The 20,113-nt window shown below is 38.7% G+C and overlaps 1 protein-coding gene across 8 annotated transcripts in view; it reads right to left on the reverse strand.

Annotated features, from left to right (window-relative positions):
- Positions 1-20,113, reverse strand: part of ESR1 (estrogen receptor 1) — a 390,082-nt gene that overhangs the window by 295,836 nt on the left and 74,133 nt on the right. For 2 of the 8 annotated variants that reach the window (XM_048226166.2, XM_048226165.2), the window contains 2 exons: positions 4,329-4,381; positions 3,193-3,357 (listed from right to left, as the gene is read on the reverse strand). The exons of 4 other annotated variants lie outside the window; for them this stretch is intronic. The gene's annotated coding sequence lies outside the window, so the exon portion shown is untranslated. 2 more of the 8 variants (XM_057310959.1, XM_048226171.2) reach the window with 2 other exon arrangements.

The following is a 20,113-nucleotide window of genomic DNA, read 5'->3' on the forward strand; positions in this document are numbered from 1 at the left end:
TCTGTCACTGCATCTTTTTTTTTTCTTTTTCACATTTAGAAACATTATTCTTAGAGGACACCTATGGACATTAGCAGACCACCAAAGGGCTCCAAGACATAGGATAGGTTAAGATGGAGAGAGCAGATTCCTGAGTCACCACTTGGTGGGAAGCCACCAGGAAACCAGATGGAGAATATCTGCATTAGAATTTGTGTGTGAGAGAGAAATAAGTCACTGAGATTTATGATGTTATTCATTCAGCAATTATCCTACTCCAGCCAGTCGAAGAAATGAAGTCACTAATTTGGAAATTAATATGCATGGGAAGATAGGTGAAACCACGAGATTGGATGTGATAATGGAAGAAAAAGGAGGAAAAAAAAAAAACAGAAGCCAAATGCAGGACTTTGGGCAATTGTTGCGCTTTGAAAAAACAAGATAAAAACAGTGAAGGAAGCAGAGAGAATTATCTGAATAGTAGAAAGAGAACCAGAAATGTATGGTGCAAGAGATAATATAAATGACACCATATTTTAACTTCTCAATAAATTAAATTTGCTAAATGACAGGTATGACACTTCTCTAAGTCTAAGATTCCTTGTCTATAAAAAAATTGCAAAATGTAAGCAAAACGCATGCAAAAGAAACTTAGCACAACTCACTATGTGCGCCTGCCACTAAATACAGTTAGCTCTTTCTCTCCCCGAACTTTCCACGCATCTCTACCATGTCACAGAATATGTTAGAGTTTAAGGTAAGAATTAAAGAGTACACTAAGAAAACTATAATTTTTTGAGTCAAAAGCACAGATATTAGACTTATACTAGTTACAGTATTTAATTCAGTATGAATTTATAAGCTATAAAACTAGAATAAGCAAAATCGTGATTAGAATTCAAACAGAACCTTGACATTCTATTTGGGAAACAGTTTAATTGCGGGAAAGAGAACCTGGGCTTTTAAAATGTCAATGAAGGATAATCAAGAAAACACTCTACATGGGGCGCCTGGGTGGCTCAGTTGGTTAAGCATCTGCCTTCAGCTCAGGTCATGATCCCGGAGCCCTGGGATTGAGCCCCAGTGGGGAGCCTGTTTCTCCCTCCCTCTGCCTGCGCTCCCCCTGCTTGTGCTCTCTCTCTCGCTCTCTCTCGCTCTCTCTGTGTGTCAAATAAATAAATAAATAAAATCTTTAAAAAAAAGAAAAGAAAACACACCACAATTTGCTGGGGGTTCCTACCAGAAGGCTCTCGGGTGCTATTTACCAAGATGTGCGCCAGTCCTCAGGAAACCCACCTCGAGTCTCTCCAAGTTCTCCTGTTGGTAGCTCATCTTGAGCTCATGATCCTTTACCACAAATGTGATGTGAAAGGGAGGGTGGGGTGTTTTGAAATGTGAAAACATGAATCTCACACAGGTATATATAACTTTTGCTCATATAATATGAAACCTTGTATGCATGCTAAAAAATTCAATGATAAAACCCACTGGAAAATGGGGAGGGAAAAAAAAAGATCAATATTGCCACAGTCTGTAAAACAAAATCTACCTCTCATCTACTTTGAAAAGTTTTATTAAGTGGCACTTGGAACCACCATTTCCAAAGTGTGAATATGAGCAAATTAAGTATTTTGATAAAAGTCTTTAATTGCATCTTTTTCTCCTCTCACCTTAGAGCTTCTTTTCTCTTACCCCAAATTTAGGAACGTGCAATTTTCTAGATTAAACGAGAAGAGATTGTTTTTTTAATTAACAGCCATCTGCACAGAATGACAATGGAGCTGAAAAGATTCTAACCTATGCTACCAAAGAATGTTCCACAGAATGGACTCTTTCTATGAAAACGCCAGAGTCGGAGTGACAAGTCCTAGCAACTCCTCCCCTTTCACAGTTTTAGGGAGAACGTGCTGCCATCTACAGGGGGCATATGGAACTGATGCCTACAAAAAAGGACATGTTTATTGGGGTTTAAATTTTGTAATCAGCTAAAAAATAAAAAATGACATGACACAGAAGAGTAATAAAATGTGCCCACTTTTAAATTAATCTTACTAAATATATTCAACTGCTTTGCTGTCCAGCACGGGAGCCACTAGCCACATACGGTCAGCAAGCCCTTGAAATGTGGCTAGTGTGACTGAGGAATGGAGTTTTTCTTTTAATTTTATTTCTTTCAATTATTTTAATTTATTTAAATTTTAAAACTGACACTCGATTCAGTCATTGAAAAACTCTTAAGTATGTCTGTAACAACTTAGGTATATGAATCCACTTTTTAACTGTGTGTTTTAAGATTTATCTACATACAGATCAAATAGTCCCAAGGAATACTTAGCATCTGAATTGAAATGTGCTAAAATCGAAAAACACACACAAATTTCAAAGAGTTAGTACAAAGCAAACAGAATGCAATATATCTCGTTCATAATTTTACATTGATAATGTTTTGAAATTATGGTATTTTGGACATATTAAGTAAGATGTATTAAGATTGATTTTGGGTCCCTGGGTGGCTCAGTTGGCTAAGCGTCCTGATCTCAGGGTCCTGGGATCCAGCCCCACATCAGGCTCCCTGCTCAGTGGGGAGTCTGCTCCTCCCTCTCCGTCTGCCACACCCCCTGCTCGTGCTCTCTTTCTGTCAAATAAATAAATAAAATATTTTTTTAAAAAGATTGATTTCATTGGCTTCTTTTTACTTTTGAAAGTGGCTACTAGGAAATTCTAAATGACACACGTGAATCACATTGTATTTCCATTGCATAGCACTGTTCTAATTGATCGAAAGTTTTAAAAAAGGTAAATATGTTAAGTATCTATGGAATTACGTGAAGTGCTATATGTAAAAATGTTTTTAGGTCCTATCTAGCCCCAGATTAATAAAAAGTGTGCACAGACACTGGTATTCATGTGAATAGATATACACAAGCTTTAGAGGAAATGATCTAATGCCATCTTCAATGATCCTCATTATTACTGATAAATATCTAAAAACGGTAGGAAATTTAGATATTGATGAACATAACTACATAGCCATCTTTGTCACGAGTAATGAACTGGTGACAGAAACCACACATTTTTAAGGGAATTCCAGTAAGTTTGCCCCCTGTTCCATATTTTGTTCCGTTTCTTCCACCCACCTACAGCATTCTATCTCCAGACTACGTATTCCAAGTACTGGACCCCCAGCAATCTCCCACTGCCCTTCATTCTCACCAGCACAGGACAGACTCTTCTCTGTGGACCTTCCCTTTGTCTTCAGTTGTGGAAACAATCCTCCAATGTATGAACACATCCTTCATCAAGGATGGCCTCTTCCGAGCTACAAAAATCATACATTTCCTTCCCTTCTTTTCCAGATCCCAACTTCAACACATTCATCTGTTACTCAGAAAACAAAAAGAAAACAGGCCCATGATTCAGCTGGTAGATACCCACACAAAGATAGGGTTTTCAACCATCAGGATTGAAAGTCTCACCCTCAAGGAAACCAGATGGTTGGTCATCCTTGCTAACCTGACTGTTCACAGCAAAGCAAGAGAGAGGCAAGCTTCCCCACTTCTGCTCCCGTGACACTCCACTCCTTGTTCCCCTGCCAGATTAGCCTCCTTCCCATTACCCACAGGCTGCCTTTCTCCTCACCACCTCCCCTTAATTTGTCTGACTCACATTAATCTTTCAGGCATCATTTACTCCCCAAATCCTTCATCACTCCTCCTGGCTAAGGTAAGCAGTTAACTTTCAAAGTTTTAAATTCTCTGCCCATTCCCCAAGGTTCCAACGGCTGCGGCATTCGTTTGAGTCAGAACTGGTGGCATTCATTTTTGTATTCTCACATAAGCTGAATTTGTGAATGAATGAAGGTTGATGTGTCCTGGAAAAGCACCTGAGCTCTGGGTAATTTCTTCTGCCTCCTCCCAACTAATTCACCCCTCTTCTGCCAAAACGACCAACAATAAACTGTTTTCAACCCCGGGTGTTCATTTCTCAGCCTTGAAGAATCTGTCCCTTTTCCTAGCCCCTCCAACACAGTGGATAACACCATCTCATGACTAAGCCCTGACTGACACCATTGCCAATCTCACCCCCAGGGGGCAGGGAGGGAGGAAGATGCACCCCAAAACACATACACACACCAAAAAGCAACAGCAACAACAACACCTCCCACGAAAACAGAAACAAAAACAAACCAAAAAAATGAGTTCCTATTTTCTACACTGGCTAGTAATTTTTGCCTTTGGCTATTGGAATGGCTCAATATGCGTATTTCTTTCCATCTGGAGAAGAAAGGGAATCCATCGGTACCACTGAAGGATGCAGCAAGGTGGACAGAATGTGTAGTGAAAGAATACCTAGAAGTTTCTGCATCTGGAACGGTGACAAGTGGTTCTTGAAGTGGTGAATTCTAAAGGAGATGCAAAAGAGTATCAGACACATATCAGATGCAGTCCTACTTTTCCAGGAGCTACAGAGGCTTTTATTTGGAAATTACATAAATATGTTTTATAAGCCTTATGTAACACACAAGAAAATAAATTGCTTTTAGAAATACATAGAAAAATTTAAGCACATGTTAAACATTCTAATATAGTCATTTATACATATTTGTTATGTGTTTTAATCTTACATATTTTAATATTTTAAGTTTACATATCTTTATACATAAATAACATATTAAAATATACTCAAAGTGTTTATGGTTTCAAATATATTTTAAAACACTAGATTATTAATGATCATTTTTTAAAGATTTTACTTATTTATTTGAGAGAGAGAACGTGGGCAAGCGTGAGGAGGCGAGGGACAGAGGGAGAAGCAGACTCCCCTGCTGAGCAGAGAGCCCAGCATGGGGCTCCATCCCAGGACCCTGGGATCATGACCTGAGCCAAAGGCAGACGCTTAACTGACTGAGCCACTCAGGTGCCCCATTAATGGTCATTTTTGAGTACTAATTATGTAAAATAACTTCACCTAATTCTCAAAATGCTACGAAGTAGGCTCTATAATTATCCCCATTTTACAGAGAAACCTGTGGTACAGAGAAGTGAGGAAACTCATTCAAGATCATAGAATATGCAAATGGAAGCACTGGGTTTAAAGTGAGAGCAACTCCCTGGATGTAAAAAAAGATGCCTACGCTATTCTCCAATAATAAAATAACAAATAAGCAAAACTAATTTATAAAATAATCTGCAAAGTCCAAAGCAATTGTCAGCCACACCATGCTGTTTTGCTACCAACTGTACAAAATGTGCCCCAGTGGACGCTCCAAAGATAAATATACCCTTAGTACAGAAATGCTTATTTCTCAGGGGGTAAACCCACGCATGAAGGAGTAGATAATAGGTTCTTCCTGACAAATTTCTTTTCTTCTTCATTTAAGTTAGAATTATGGGCATTTCTGACCTGGAGAAGACCTTAGAAGTGGTTGTCAACCTTGACTATTCCTTGGACGCACAAAGAGACCTTGAAGAGCTATGAAGATATGGTCGGCACCTGCAGAGATGGGACTTAATCGGTCTGGGGGGCAGCCGGGCATGGGGATTTTTTAGCTTCCTAGATGAGTTTAACGTGCCGCCAAGGAAAATCACCACTTTGATTAGGGTAAACTAAAGATTCTCAGAGTGGGTCTCCAGATTGGTAGCATCCACTTCACCCAGAAACTTGTTAGAAATGTAAATTATTAGACCCCATTCTAGGTCTACTAAATCAGAAGCTCTAAGGGTGGGGCCCAGAAAGTAGTGTTTTACCACACCATCCAGATGATTCTGACACATACTTTAAGTTTGAGAACCACTGAACTAGTTCAATTCTTTCATTTAGGGATAACTGAAATCCAGATTTAAATAATTTGCTCAAGGTTACATGACTCATCAGCATGGCGCTGGAAATAAAATACTACTAATAATGGCTAACATTTATTGAGGGCTTACTGCCAGAAAACAGGTATACTGTTTTGTCTTGACTAATTCATGTAATCCCTGCAACAATCCGAAAGGGATGTGTTCTATTATTATCCTATTTCACAGATGAGGAGACCAGGGCAAGAAACTGCTCAAGGTTAGAGCGCCTGGGTGGCACAGCGGTTAAGCGTCTGCCTTCCGCTCAGGGCGTGATCCCGGCGTTATGGGATCGAGCCCCACATCAGGCTCCTCCGCTATGAGCCTGGCTCTTCCTCTCCCACTCCCCCTGCCTGTGCTCCCTCTCTCGCTGGCTGTCTCTATCTCTGTCAAATAAATAAATAAAATCTTAAAAAAAAAATGAAATTGCTCAAGGTCATAGAGCTGAGAAGCAGAGAAGCAGAAGACAGATTTGAACATCAATCTCTCCAGCCAGGAATGTTATGGAAAAATGCCACAGAGCCCATGAATCTTATTCTGTCTAAGAAAGAAGAGGGGCTGGGCTTTAATTTCCCATGCAAAGGGTAAGGAATATAAGTGAAAGAGAAATGTTAAGGAAGTTCATGCCTAAATTTTCAGTTCGATTCTTGGTAGCTTCTACTACTTTAAACCACTGTGTGAGAATGGTTATTAATTTCTTCTTAAGATTATTGAATGCATATCAAAAAATATATATAAAGCATATATGGGGGCACCTAGGTGGCTCAGTCAGTTAAGCAGCTGCCTTCAGCTGAGGTCATGATCCCAGGATGCTGGGATCAAGTCCCGCATCAGGCTGGCTGCTCAGTGGGGAGTCTATTTCTCTGTCTCCCTCTGCCCCTCCCCCACAGCTCATGCTCTCTCTCTCTCTCTCAAATAAATGAATAAAATATTTAAATATATATAATGTATATATAAAAATAAAATTAAAATTAATACTTAAGTGATCACCACTCAGATATTGCTGGTTAATTCTTTATAGTTTTGACCGACAGCTCTATGTGTCAAATAATTAGCCATGGGGAAAATGGTATAAGGCTACATATTAAGAAACATCTGAATACCATTGGCCCAGCCATTGGTCCTCAGGAATAGAAGAGCATGCAAGTAGAACATGATGTATACATATCTTCTCAAAAGTAATACCCTTAACCATAAATCTATGAGATGTGTAGTGAAATATATTGATATGCAAAATATCACGCATACATGGCACATATGTTTACACATAGATTTCCAATATTTCATAGCAGGAACTCAATCATAAAGAGAGTTTGTATCTTTTAAGAGGTTAGAAATTGAAATTTAAGGGATCCATTGATATTTTCTGAGCATCTTAGCATAACAATAGTGCCTACTAATTTGTCTAGCACTTTCAAAGAGCCTACAGTTTGACAAATAGCTTTCATTTAGTTATCACAATAATCTGGGTTAGGTATGGGCATGGAGTTCACGGTCATAGAGTCGGGAGAGAGGGAGATTCTGGGAGGCAGCAACTAGCCTAGAAGGATTCTAGGACTCTTTTTGCAAGAGAGCATTGGGAAAGTAGGCTAGAGAAACACTAAGACACCTATCTGGGAATTCCACATTTACTATAAAAGATCCATTATAGTATCCATATATCTACTAGCATGCCAACATTTCTACTGTAAGATTTCTCCCTTAACAGAGATCCAAGTAATTTTCATTAATTTTTTTTTACAACCCATATTTCTTCATGAAAAGCATATGACTTGTAACTACCTGGGGACCATGAACATTTTTCTAAAGCAAGGAAAAAAGATATATTCTAATTCACCACCCCAATATCTATACTTAATTCTACAGGTGGCATAAAAGAGTTACTTTGATTTTTGGAGAAATATCATCAATGAAATACTAACTCCATTGCACTTCAATTGTTGCCCCTCTGTTTAAACCAGTCTTGATATCCTGGCTACCTTCTCATGAAGAGAGAATTTTTCATTGTTTTCCTGCCATGAATAGATCCCACACTCCTCAAAGTTAGAATATTTTGCAACAACAAAAAAACATGCCTCGACATTTCTAATTAAATGGGGTAAATGCACAGAACAGGTAGCTTTTTGTATTGTTTTTATATTCAAGTAAAAACAATCATATGGGGGTATTTCTAGCCACCCATTCATTTTAGTAGTGATCTATTTTACTGGCACACCCTCTACACAGTAGACAAGAAAAAAATTAAATAGCAGAATCCCAGTTGCTGCAAATAGAGACTGCATTGACAGGGACAAAACAGAAGGTAACCAGACATAATATTTGAGTAATAGCTGAAGATTTTATGATGGAACACTCAATCTGGAATTTATTTCTTCCACTCCAAAGCCAGAGAAGCCAAAATTCCCATTGCTGAAGGGCAATTCAGGGGCAGATGTTGCTAGGTACATAGAAAGTGTACATTAAAAGAGCTGCACTTCCTTAATGTGCATGGAACTGGACAGAAGTTGTAAAAAGAAAAAGCTAGAACTATACTCCAAAGACTCTACAGTAAAGTCAGATCCTTAAGCAATTGCAAACAAATTGAGTTTTCTCGGTGCTTAGTAGAGTAGCCCATATAAAAGTAAAAACTTACTCCAAAAGAAGATTGATTGAAGACATACAAGTTAGGTAATTAAAAGAAGAGGACCCAGATTTAAAATAGAGCAGGCAATTTTCCTTTAGCTACCTGGGGCTAAAACATTCACCAATCCTTCACGAAGAAGGACTAGAATTAACACCAAGACCATGAGGTTACTTGAGCTGTATATTAATTGCAGGTGTGTGTGTGTGTGTGTGTGTGTGTGTGTGTGTGTGTGTGTTTAATAACTTATACATGTATTTATAAAATCATAACAAGTGGCACCTCGCATGGGGGAAATATTCTTCATTTAGAAAAATAATTTAATGGGGGCGCCTGGGTAGCGCAGTCGTTAAGCGTCTGCCTTCGGCCCAGGGCGTGATCCTGGCGTTCTGGGATCGAGTCCCACATCGGGCTCCTCAGCTGGGAGCCTGCTTCTTCCTCTCCCACTCCCCTGCTGTGTTCCCTCTCTCGCTGGCTGTCTCTCTGTCACATAAATAAATAAAATCTTTAAAAAAAAAAAAAAAAAGAAAAATAATTTAATGGCACATTGGGGGTTTGTTTGTTTTGGGGTGTTGTGTTGTTTTGGTTTGATTTTTTGTTTGCTTGGTTGGTTGGTTTGGTTTGGTTTGCTTTTTGGTTTTTTAGGGCATAGAATCAAGCAAGACCAGAAGGAGAGAACAAAACAAAGAATGGCCCAAAATATTCTGTGTAAGACAACAGTAACAAATACAATACCGAGGTTGGGCTTGCTCTCAAGATGGCTATAAGGAGAAAGTAGACAGGAATGTCGAGAACACCAGGGATGTTGGAGTCTGAGTTGGAACATGGATTTTTAAGGAGAGGGATTTTAAGATTCTATTTCCAGATGCCTGTTTGTTGTGCTGTAAATTCTTCTTCAGTAGGATCTGGCAGTAATTGCCAGGTCTTGTCTGGCTGGCGTTTTGCAGAAATCAAAGAAAGAGAGTGAATTCCATCTCTGAATCCCCCCCTATGGAACATGGACGTGACCCACAAGAGGGCAAAATGACCCGCATGGAGTTAATTCAGGAAGAAAGATCTGGCAGCCAAAGACAGCCCAGAAGAAACAAATCTCCTAGTAATATGTGTGCATTGAAGGGATGGGGAAATTGGTCTTCCCAAATTGAGGGTTGTACAATCTTACCTAGATTTTCCCTGGTAGTGATCCCTACCAACAGCCTATTCACACATATGCACGCACACTTCAGTTAAAGTGCTTCATAAACTGTACACAGCTTCATCTGTAGCTTAGATTCAGACACACTTGACATAGCTTCTACTAACTTTATAACATTCAGATTTCCACTAACCCTTTCCAGTTCTGATAAAGAAAGGTTCTAGAAGGACCCAACATTCTGATATCAAAGGAGTGAAGCCACACTTCTCTAAGAATGACCCCTGAGCAAGGGCTGTTCATTCTTGGTATGTGACCTCACTTAAAAACATCAAAAACATTTACGAAGTGGAATCATGACATTTTGCCACCTTTATTAAAAATGAAAATGTGTCCCAAGATTCCCATTGTCTAGATATGAGCTCCCAGGGGACGTTCAGCAGTGCAAGGCTCCATGGGCACGGCATGGCACAACAGGACTGGACATGCCAAGGAAAGAGTAATGAGGCTGACATTTTTGAACACTTAAATACAATAATAAGACTCTAACCTATAAACACAGTTTTGAAAATATATTAGCAGCACCATGTTGTCTTATGCAACGGAGAACACAGGAAGATTCTGGTTTTATTTTTGGTTCTCTAGATTATATAGTAGATCTTGGATATTTTGTTGTTTTGTTAACTCCAAAGTATGTAATAATTTTTATTTTTCCATATGATTGAAAAATATACAAAGACTATTTTGAAAAACAACTTCATGTTATTTCTTCATTTGGAGAAATAACTTCTTTGTGATTTAATGACAAGAGCAGCCGAGAGAGATTAGGGGAGGCGGCTTTTAATGCCCAGTTCTGCCAGTAATTCAGCGTAAGACCTTGGGCAAGTTATGGCCCATCTTTACTTTTCCTCTTCTATAAAATAAAGGCTTGGGCTAGGTGTTTTCTGAAGTTTCCTGGAGCTCAAATACACTGTTGTTTTATGATTCTAAATGCATCATTATCATTATTATTACTATTCTGTTGTATTATGGAACAATATAGGAAGAACTAATTGAAGAATATTAAATGCATAAAAAGGAACTGAAGAGATAAGAACTATTTTAAGCTCCATTCATGAAAGGAGCCCCTGTAAGACATCTATATTAATAAAAGTACATTGCTTCTTCGTGTCTATCTTCATACCTCTACCAGGAAAAAACAAACAATCCAGCCCTTAACTAACAAAACTGCACAAAATCCCTGCTAAATTTCTATCATTCAGGTGCCTCTAAGAATGCTAAATAGCCACGAAAAGCCAAAGAAGTCACATGGCATGAACACTGAACTTCAAAACTCCCAGCCATTCTGGAAATTCTGCTTTATATTCCTAAGGTTTTATAAGCTATCCAACAGTTTATAAACTACCTTGTTTCAGAATACAGCTGAGGGTAAATACCACTCTACATGGGGCCCTAGACATGGCCTCTGTGTTTGGAAGCATACTTTAATAGGTTCCTCAAGGTCAGACCATTGCCTTATTACAGGAAATGGATGAAGTCATTACTGGCTTTCATTTTGTCTAAAAAACTACCTGCTTTCTCAGTTTAGCAGACAACACTCCACTCTGTCTTTTTTGCTTGCGTGGTTGCCGCACCTGTTCTCAGCACCCAAGCTTTCATCTTCGTTCTAGTCAGACACGAAGAAACACGTGGGAGAACACACGAACAAGGAGAGCATCCAAGTGAGAACATCTCCTTCTAGGGGAAACAACAGCCAAAGGAGTTCTCAGTACAGTGAACACGCATGAGCCCACTCTGCTAGAAGCAACAGTTTGTGTAGCAGTTCTGAAGGCAGGATCCAACGTTCTAGGCCAGCTCCACTCCAGTCTGCTCTGACCAGAACACATTTCCTCCAGACTCCCAGGGTCTTGCTTTCAACCATTTGGGGGTGCAGCAAAGGACAATGAGAAGGAAGGCAAGAGACAAGAGAGCTGGAAACTTTTTAACATGTCCCTAAAAGCCTCTTTCATAGAGATGAGTAATGAAAAGATTGGGGCCAGCAAATATATTCAACCTTTCCACATTTTCTCTAAACAGTTATAAAACTGAGAGTCTACTAAGGTCAGAATTAAAGTAATACAGCCTTGTTTTTGTATTTTTAATGGTTTTTAATGGAATGTTAAAATAGCCTCAGCACTAGTAAAAAGTGTGCTCGAGAGTAGTTTTGATTTGATTCAGGAGTGGGGAATGGGACCCACCAAGTAGAAAGGGGCGAGTACTGTCATGTGATCTTCCACTGTGATGCCAAGCACGGTTCTCTGAAACGCCTCCCCCTGCCACACAGGCATGGCCCTCCTCATCCCATCAAGGAATGATATATCATGAGGTCATCTAATTTATTTTGACCAGTCATCATTTATTATTTTTTTCAAGATTTTATTTATTTATTTGACAGAGAGAGAGAGACAGCCAGAGAGAGAGGGAACACAAGCAGGGGGAGTGGGAGAGGAAGAAGCAGGCGCGCAGTGGAGTCTGATGCGGGGCTCGATCCCATAACGCTAGGATCACGCACTGAGCCGAAGGCAGATGCTTCACGACTGAGCCACCCATGTGCCCCCATTTATTATTTTCAACTCATTCAAAAAACATTAATTGAATGCCTACTATATGCCAGACACTGTTCTAAGGACGAGGCATACGGCAATGGACAAAACAAAGAACCCTGCCCTTATATTCTCTTATATTCTAGAACTTATATTCTAATGTAAGGAGACAGAAAAATGAGTAAAGTACAGGGTAAGTTAAAAAGTGGTAATGAGAGAAAATTAAGGAAGGAAATGCAGTGTATGCAGGGAGGAGGGGAGAAGTTGGAGAGGGTGATAATTTTAAATAGGGTGGCCAAGGAAGACCTCATCCCAGGTAAAAGCTGAATAGTAACCTCAAGAAAATGAAGGAGCAAGCCATGTGTTTGAGGAATTAGCAAATAGACGAGTTCTGGGTCAGAGGCATGTCCGGTGTGTCCACAGCCCAGGAAGGAGTTCAGTGTGCCTAAACGAGTAAGAGTTAGCAATAAGTCAAAAAGGTAAGGATGGGTCGGGAACAGATTTGGCTTTTCCCGAGTGAAAGTGGAAGTTATTGGGACATTTTAAACAGAGTCATGACATGATGTGACTTCCATTTTAAAGGACAGAGGTGACCGTGGATGAGCAGGAAAGTTAGAAGCAGGGAAGGCAGTTACAGATTCTACAGCACTCCAGGCAAGAAGCAGTGGTAGCTGGGACCAGGGTGATGGGGATGGCAGTGGTAAGAATATATTTTTATCATAAAGTCAACGGGATTCTCTGGTATGTAGATGGGGGGTATGGAGGAGTTAAGAATTATTCCATGGCTTTTGGCATGAGAAGTGGGAGAAAGATTTGCCATAAATCAAGGTGAGATGTTGTGAGATGAGGAGGCTTAGGGGGGATGTTAGGATGTGTTTTCAGACTTGTTAAGTTTGAGAAACCTCTTAGACATCCATGCAAAAGATATGAAGTAGGCGGTTGGGTGGACAAGTCTAAAGTCCAAGGGGAGAGAAAGTGATATATGGTAGAATGTAGGTATGTATGTATTTAATCGAAGTATAATTGACATAATGTTATATTAGTTTCAGGTGTACAATATGATGATTCAACAATTCTGTGTATTTCTCAGTGCTCATCAAGATAAGTATACCCTTTAATCCCATTCACCTATCTCATCCATTCCCAAACCTACCTCCCATGTGGCAACCACCAGTTTGTTCTCTGTATCTAAGAGTCTGTTTTATGTCTTTTTTCCTTTGTTTGTTCATTTGTTTTATTTCTTAAATTCTACATATGAGTGAAATCATATGGTATTTATCTTTCTCAATCTGACTTATTTCACTTAGTATTATACCCTCTACGTCCATCCATGTTGTTGCAAATGGCAAGATATCATTCTTTTTTATGGCTGAGTAATATTCCATTATATATATATATATATATATATATATATATATATATATATATATATATATATATATATCACCTCTTCTTTATCCATTCATCTATTGATGGACATTTGGGTTGCTTCCATATCTTGGCCATTATAAATAATACTGTAATTAACATAGGGGTGCATGTATCTTTTCTAATCAATGTTTTCTTTTTCTCTGGGTAAATACCCAGTAGTGGAATTAATGGATTATATGGTAGTTTTATTTTTTGATGAACCTCTGTACTGTTTTAAACAGTGACTACACTAATTTACATTTCTACCAACAGTGTACAAGGGTTCCTTTTTTTCTCACATCCTCACCAACACTCGTTATTTCTTGTGTTTTTTATTTTAGCCATTCTGACAGGTTTAAAGTGATATCTCTTTGTGGTTTTAACTTGAATTTCCCTGATGATGAGCGATGTTGAGCATCTTTTCATGTGTCTGTTAGCCATCTGTATGTCTTCTTTGGAAAAAATGTCTATTCAGTTCCTCTGCCTATTTTTTAATTGAATTATTTGTTCTTTTGGTGTTGAGTTGTATAAGTTCTTTATATATTTTGGATAGTAACCCCTTATTGGATATGTCATTTGCAAATATCCTCTCCCATTCAGTAAGTTGCCTTTTTGTTTTGTTGATGGTTTCCTTTGCTGTGCAGAAGCTTTTTATTTTGGTTAGTCCCAATAGTTTAATTTTCTATGGCCCATGTCAAAGAAATTACTGTAAAGAAATAAATGTTTTCTCCTAGGAGTTTTATAGTTTCAGGTCTCACATTTAGGTCTTTAATCTATTTTGAGTTTATTTTTGTGTATAGTGTAAGAAAGATAGATAGTATTTAAAGCCATGACACAGGTATGATTGAGACCAAAGAAAGAAAGAAAGAAAGAAAGAAAGAAAGAAAGAAAGAAAGAAGAAGCAGCAGCAACAGCTTAAGGAATGGATCCAGGGGAGTTCCAACTTTGATTGTGGAAATAAGGAGTAACCAGCAGAGGAGACTGAGAAGGACAGGAAGGATATGATGGCAGCCAAACGAAGGTACGTTTCAAGATGAAGGCAGTGATCAACTGGGTCAGATGTGGCTGACAGGTCAAATAAAATAAGGACTGAAAACTGACATTGGATTTAGCAATTATCCCAAGTAAGGTCAATGAGAACCGACTGCTGTTAAAATATGGCTGCCAGCCTGAGCAAAAGAAATCGATCAAGTTTTTGGCTAAATAATTAGATCTCAGGGGGGGACTTTATCATATTCAGTTCTCCTTTATTTCATAAATATTACACTAGAAAAAGAAAGAGTTTTATTTTCTCCTAAGCGACAGTCAGTAGTAACACTTCTTAGCTAATAACAAAAGGCTGAACTTCATGGGACGTACAGACATTTTCTCCTTTCTAGACTTAGGAAATTGCAGGTGATTTTTCTCTCTTTCTTAAAAATGAACTTTTCCCCTTCTTCAAATCATACCTGGAATGCAAAAATGGATATTTCTGTTGACTATGTTGCTGTGAGTTTTTGTCTTCTATTTTCTCTTCTTGCTGCTAATTCTGAAGACTTTCTGTTTGTGTGAACATCTCGGATGTCTCCTCACCCCATCTCATCCTCTTGCAATCTCAGACTCCTCTCCAGCTCCTCACCCTGCACTACCGCCATCGATCCCATCTGGAGCATAACAGTCTACTGGTTCCCACAGCAGCAGACTTGATGTCGCTGACAGACATGAGGCATTCTAAGGACATGCCGGCAAGAAGAAAGGTAGCAAGGGCAAATATAGGTAAGCAAAAAAGAGGAAAGCTGGAGGAGGAACACTTAACTGACTGTGCGTTCACATTATTTTCCACATAAACAAGACAAACCAGAAACTTCCACGTCAATAAACTTCAACCAAACTTATACCTAAATAATTGCATATGCTCAGTAAACACTACGTCCTTATCTATGCACCTCAAGTGATGATATTGGTTGGGGACCAACCTATGCAAATTCAATAAAATAACCAATTTGAGGAATAAATTTCCATTTGCATAATTTTTCCAAACTGGGGTTTATGCATACAGAAATTGCTAAGTTCTCGAGTACAAACCAAAACAGTGACAGTTTGTAGGATCTTCATGATACCACAATCCTAACTTTAAAGCACATCAACCGTTGAAGAGGTCAATTATTCTTCATTACAGTGAATCTCAGTATATGATCAGCAAATAAATATTGCTAGATGTTTGGGGAGTCCGGGTGGTTCAGTCAGTTAAGCAGCCAACTCTTGGTTGTGGCTCAGGTCATGATCTTGGGGTCATGGGATCAAGCCCCATGTCAGGCTCCATGCTCAGCACAGAGTCTGCTTGTCCCTCTCCCTCTTCTCGTCCCTCTCCCTCTTCTCCTCCCCCTGCCCCCCCCTCTCGTAAATAAATAAATAAATAAAGTCTCTCTCTCTCTCTCTCTCTCTCTTTTAATTACTATATGTTCTACACAGACTTGATCATTTTGGTGCTCTTGGCACTTTTAAAAGAATTATAATGAGAATTTCTGAAAACATACAGTTGCAATGGATTATTTTATTAGCCTGTTAGTCTTATTAGAAACTAGATGCTCCAGAAAATGCTTAACTTGACAGATGTCTTTCTTCTATAATATCCTTTAAAAGAGAAAAAGCATGAAAGCACAAGGAAGGAAGATTATACTGCCCAGAATTCCCAAACATACTTTCAGAGTGTAAACGAATATTTTCAGGGAAAGGACATCAAATGTTCAAGGAAAAAATGCTGAAAACACTTTAAAATAAGTAATAAATGTTGAAAACATCATTTTTGTAGCATACAGGAGTCCTTTCCCTTACAGTGAATTTGAAACCTTGAAAAGAAGTTGAACATATTTTCTACGTCTTTGCAATTTGGAACTGTTATGTTTATTATCCTGGTGAATGATTTTGCAGAAAATGATGGAAACATACATAGGGAACCAGTGTCCACATTGTACATTTCTAAGAAAACGACTGCAATATTCATATGAAAGTGAAATCCAAAATTGGGAAGTAAACTGAGAAAACAGTATTTATAAATAATATAGTTTTTTTAAACGCCACTATCCCACACTTGCCTCTATATTTTAAATCAATATTAACAATACATTTCAGAGTGTTTCTATTTTGCCATTGCTAAATTTCTTTATTCTCCCAAGGTATAAGATTTTTGCTATTTAAAAAAACAAAAAGGCTACATTAAGATTCAGCCTCCAAAGAGGTTGAATTCCTAGTAACTGCAGGTGCATGGTACTTACTGCTAATTGGACATGGCTGCTTTTAGCAAATCTGGTAGCTGCTAAAAGCTACCGTTGCTGTAGTGCTGCCCCACCAACCCACAGGGCACACATACACCTCTCCTCCACCAAAGCTACACGTGCAAAATCTGCCTACCAAGATGTGGAGCTAACTCCTTCGCTTAAATGCATAAAGACAGAAATCTTAAAGAGCTGCCTACAAGGTCACTGCAAGAAAAGGTGGACCTCCTCATGCATACTAGGTAGTCCCCTTAAAATATTATTTCAGTAGAGTATCTTCCTATTATAATACGTTGTGCAAAGCCCCCTACCTGGTAGAGTGGGCTACAAAATGAATTGCTATTAGCACATTCTTTATTATCTTCTCTCTGGTGTGCCAAACCAAGTGGCTGGTAGACTGCAGTTTGGAAAAATACCATGTACTAAGTTCTATCTGTGTCTCATATCACCATTTGTGTTTTTGTAGGATGTGTGTTCTGAGAAAACTAAAAACATTTTGTTTACATTGGACCACATTTTATCAGCTAAGTAAAATTTACCAGGTTCAGTCTTCAAGTTTGAATATTAATTCTTTCCACTTTTTTTCTCTAAATTTGCAGCTTCAGTACATTCTACTAATACTCTCCAAATTAGTTCCATAAAACATTCAACAAAAATGTCCTATGTGCCTCATTGTTTCCATTCATAATCCAAGACTCTTTGTGTCTTACTGTCTGCATTAGACACCTTGTACGAGGGTAGAGTTATTGCAAGGGAATTACTGAGGACAAGAAGAAGACAGAAAAATCCAGAAGTAGTGACTTTAACTCTCAAATGTCCAAGAAATGAATTTCCCAGCTGTACAATTGCTCATAGAACAAATGTAAGTATTAAACAAATCATTATATGGTCCCTCCTATTTCATAGCTAGGATCCCACAGATCGTGACCCGCAGGAAATCCCAGTGGCGGGATAACTAAAGAAGTTAATATTACCCATTTCAGGCAAATTTGCCCAGGGTCATATGACAAAGTCAGGGTCATCCAAAGATTGAACCCACTAACAGTGACACCTGACAGATTGTCATGCTTCCTCAAGATCTACATAGTCTATGGAGGGGCACCTGGGTGACTCAGTGGGTTAAGTGCCTGCCTTCAGTTCAGGTCATGATCTGAGCTGGGGATCATGGTCCTGGGATCAAGCCCCGTGTCAGGCTCCCAGCTTAGGGAGTCTGCTTGTCTCTCTCCCTCTGCCCTTCCCCTGCTCTTGCTGTCTGTCTGTCTCTCAAATAAATAAATAAAATCTTTTTTAAAAAAAGATCTAGGGGCGCCTGGGTGGCTCAGTCATTAAGCGTCTGCCTTGGCTCAGGGCGTGATCCTGGCATTCTGGGATTGAGCCCCGCATCAGGCTCCTCCGCTGGAAGCCTGTTTCTTCCTCTCCCACTCCCCCGGCTTGTGTTCCCTCTCTCACTGCCTCTCTCTCTCTCTCTCTCTGTCAAATAAATAAATAAATCTTTTATAAAAAAAAAGATCTAAATAGTCTACGGAGTGCTGTTTTAAGTGTCTGGAGACTGTGATGAGACCATTTCACTATTTAGATTACAGTTCCTCAAGACTATCTTCTTTTACTGCATTTCCCACAAAAGCAATTTCTTTTTCTCTGCTTGGGTTAGTTTTCCAGGTTTCTCCTCAAATAAATCTTGGGCTCCTGGAACAAAAGCTTATAGAGACAGGATGAATAGTCTGAACTCTGACCTTTCCAGTTGAGAGAATGTGATTTTTTTTTTTAAATCATAGTCATAAAATTAGACCTGATTTCCAGAACAAAGCTTGGCATGACTTCTCCAATCCTGTATCTTCAAAAATTGTACATTTGATGCCAAAATTAAAAACTTGCCTCAAAGGATCTTGTTTTAAGGTTAGCATTCCAAAAAAAGTGACTACTACTTCAACATAATCAGAGGATTGTTTCTCACTCTAAAGGAAAACCATTTGGAAAACTTGGCAAAATTATACCTGGTCACTTAAAAAATTTTTTTTTTATTGGAAACCTGGGAAATGTTCTTCATCAGAGATGTCCTTCTGCTGGTTCTAAGAGAAAAACTACAAAATATCCCTTTTAAAATACCTAGAAACAAAGCAATACCTACCTAGAACTCTGAACGCTCCTTGCTCACCAGTGTTATTAGAGAACATTGACCCAAATCTCACAAGACAATAGGAAGAAATAACCAAATAGCACTTCACATCGCCCTCTGTCCCACTAAATATACTCTACGAATCATTAGCCACCAACTCTCTATCAAGGTACAAAGTGCCACTGCTTAGAACTGTTAAACAGCATCAATTATCAGAAATAGTTACATGGGTAATTTTTGCTTTCCAGAAAACTTTTGCTGAATGAAAATATATACTCATAAATGCACAACCCAGAAAAATTTAATTCCTAAAAAAGTGGATATAAAGAACCACAGCCATGTTTTTCACAGAGAGTTTTGAATATATAAACCTATGATTCTACATTAAAAAATGAGGCATGAGGAAATATCCCTAAAAGTAGGTATTAGTTGACATAACCTTAAATCAAACATATCTTAAGGGTCTCTTCTTGATAACACCAATTCACATTCATCTCTCCCTCCTTCATTCCCTTTACATGTAAGCATCTATGTCACAAATGGCATTTTACACAAATCCTATTGCCTAGCATTTAGTATGTGATCACATGAATTATATTTATTATGTCACCATAAGATTTTATATAGAATAATCTTGTTCATTAATCACTTGGGGTTTCTGTGACTTGTTACAGTCAACAGACTATAAACTCTATGTTGACAAGAAACTGCTTAGGGGTTCTTTTCTCCTCCATAGTGCTGAACACATCACAGTGACACAGTAGCTGTCCCTCTGTCTCCCAGACTGTGGAGCTTAAGTCCATCCTCCCCTTCCCCCAGAGTGATATGGGAGTGTGGAGTCACCAGCTAAGGTTTATTTTCCTAGCTTGCCTTGCAACTAGAAGTGACTTGCCAATGGATTTTGAGAAGCAGTGTGTACAACTTCCAAGTTTCTTACTTAAAAAGAAATGGCACCCTCCCCATGTCCACTCTTCTTTTCCACAAGCATTTTTGGTCTCTTCCCAAAAGCAATCTCCCAAGTATTTGGGGGCCTTTTATTAAAACAGTAGTTTAGCCTGTGGCCTACCAACACACACAGGTTACATACAGTTTTGCATACCTCTATTCCATATCCTTTATGAGTGTTTGTATGTATCTCCCTTACTAGACCATATATTGCTTAGGAGGAATATATGCCTCTTAC

Source organism: Ursus arctos, unplaced genomic scaffold (assembly GCF_023065955.2).
Source record: "Ursus arctos isolate Adak ecotype North America unplaced genomic scaffold, UrsArc2.0 scaffold_13, whole genome shotgun sequence".
NCBI classification, from domain to species: domain Eukaryota; kingdom Metazoa; phylum Chordata; class Mammalia; order Carnivora; family Ursidae; genus Ursus; species Ursus arctos.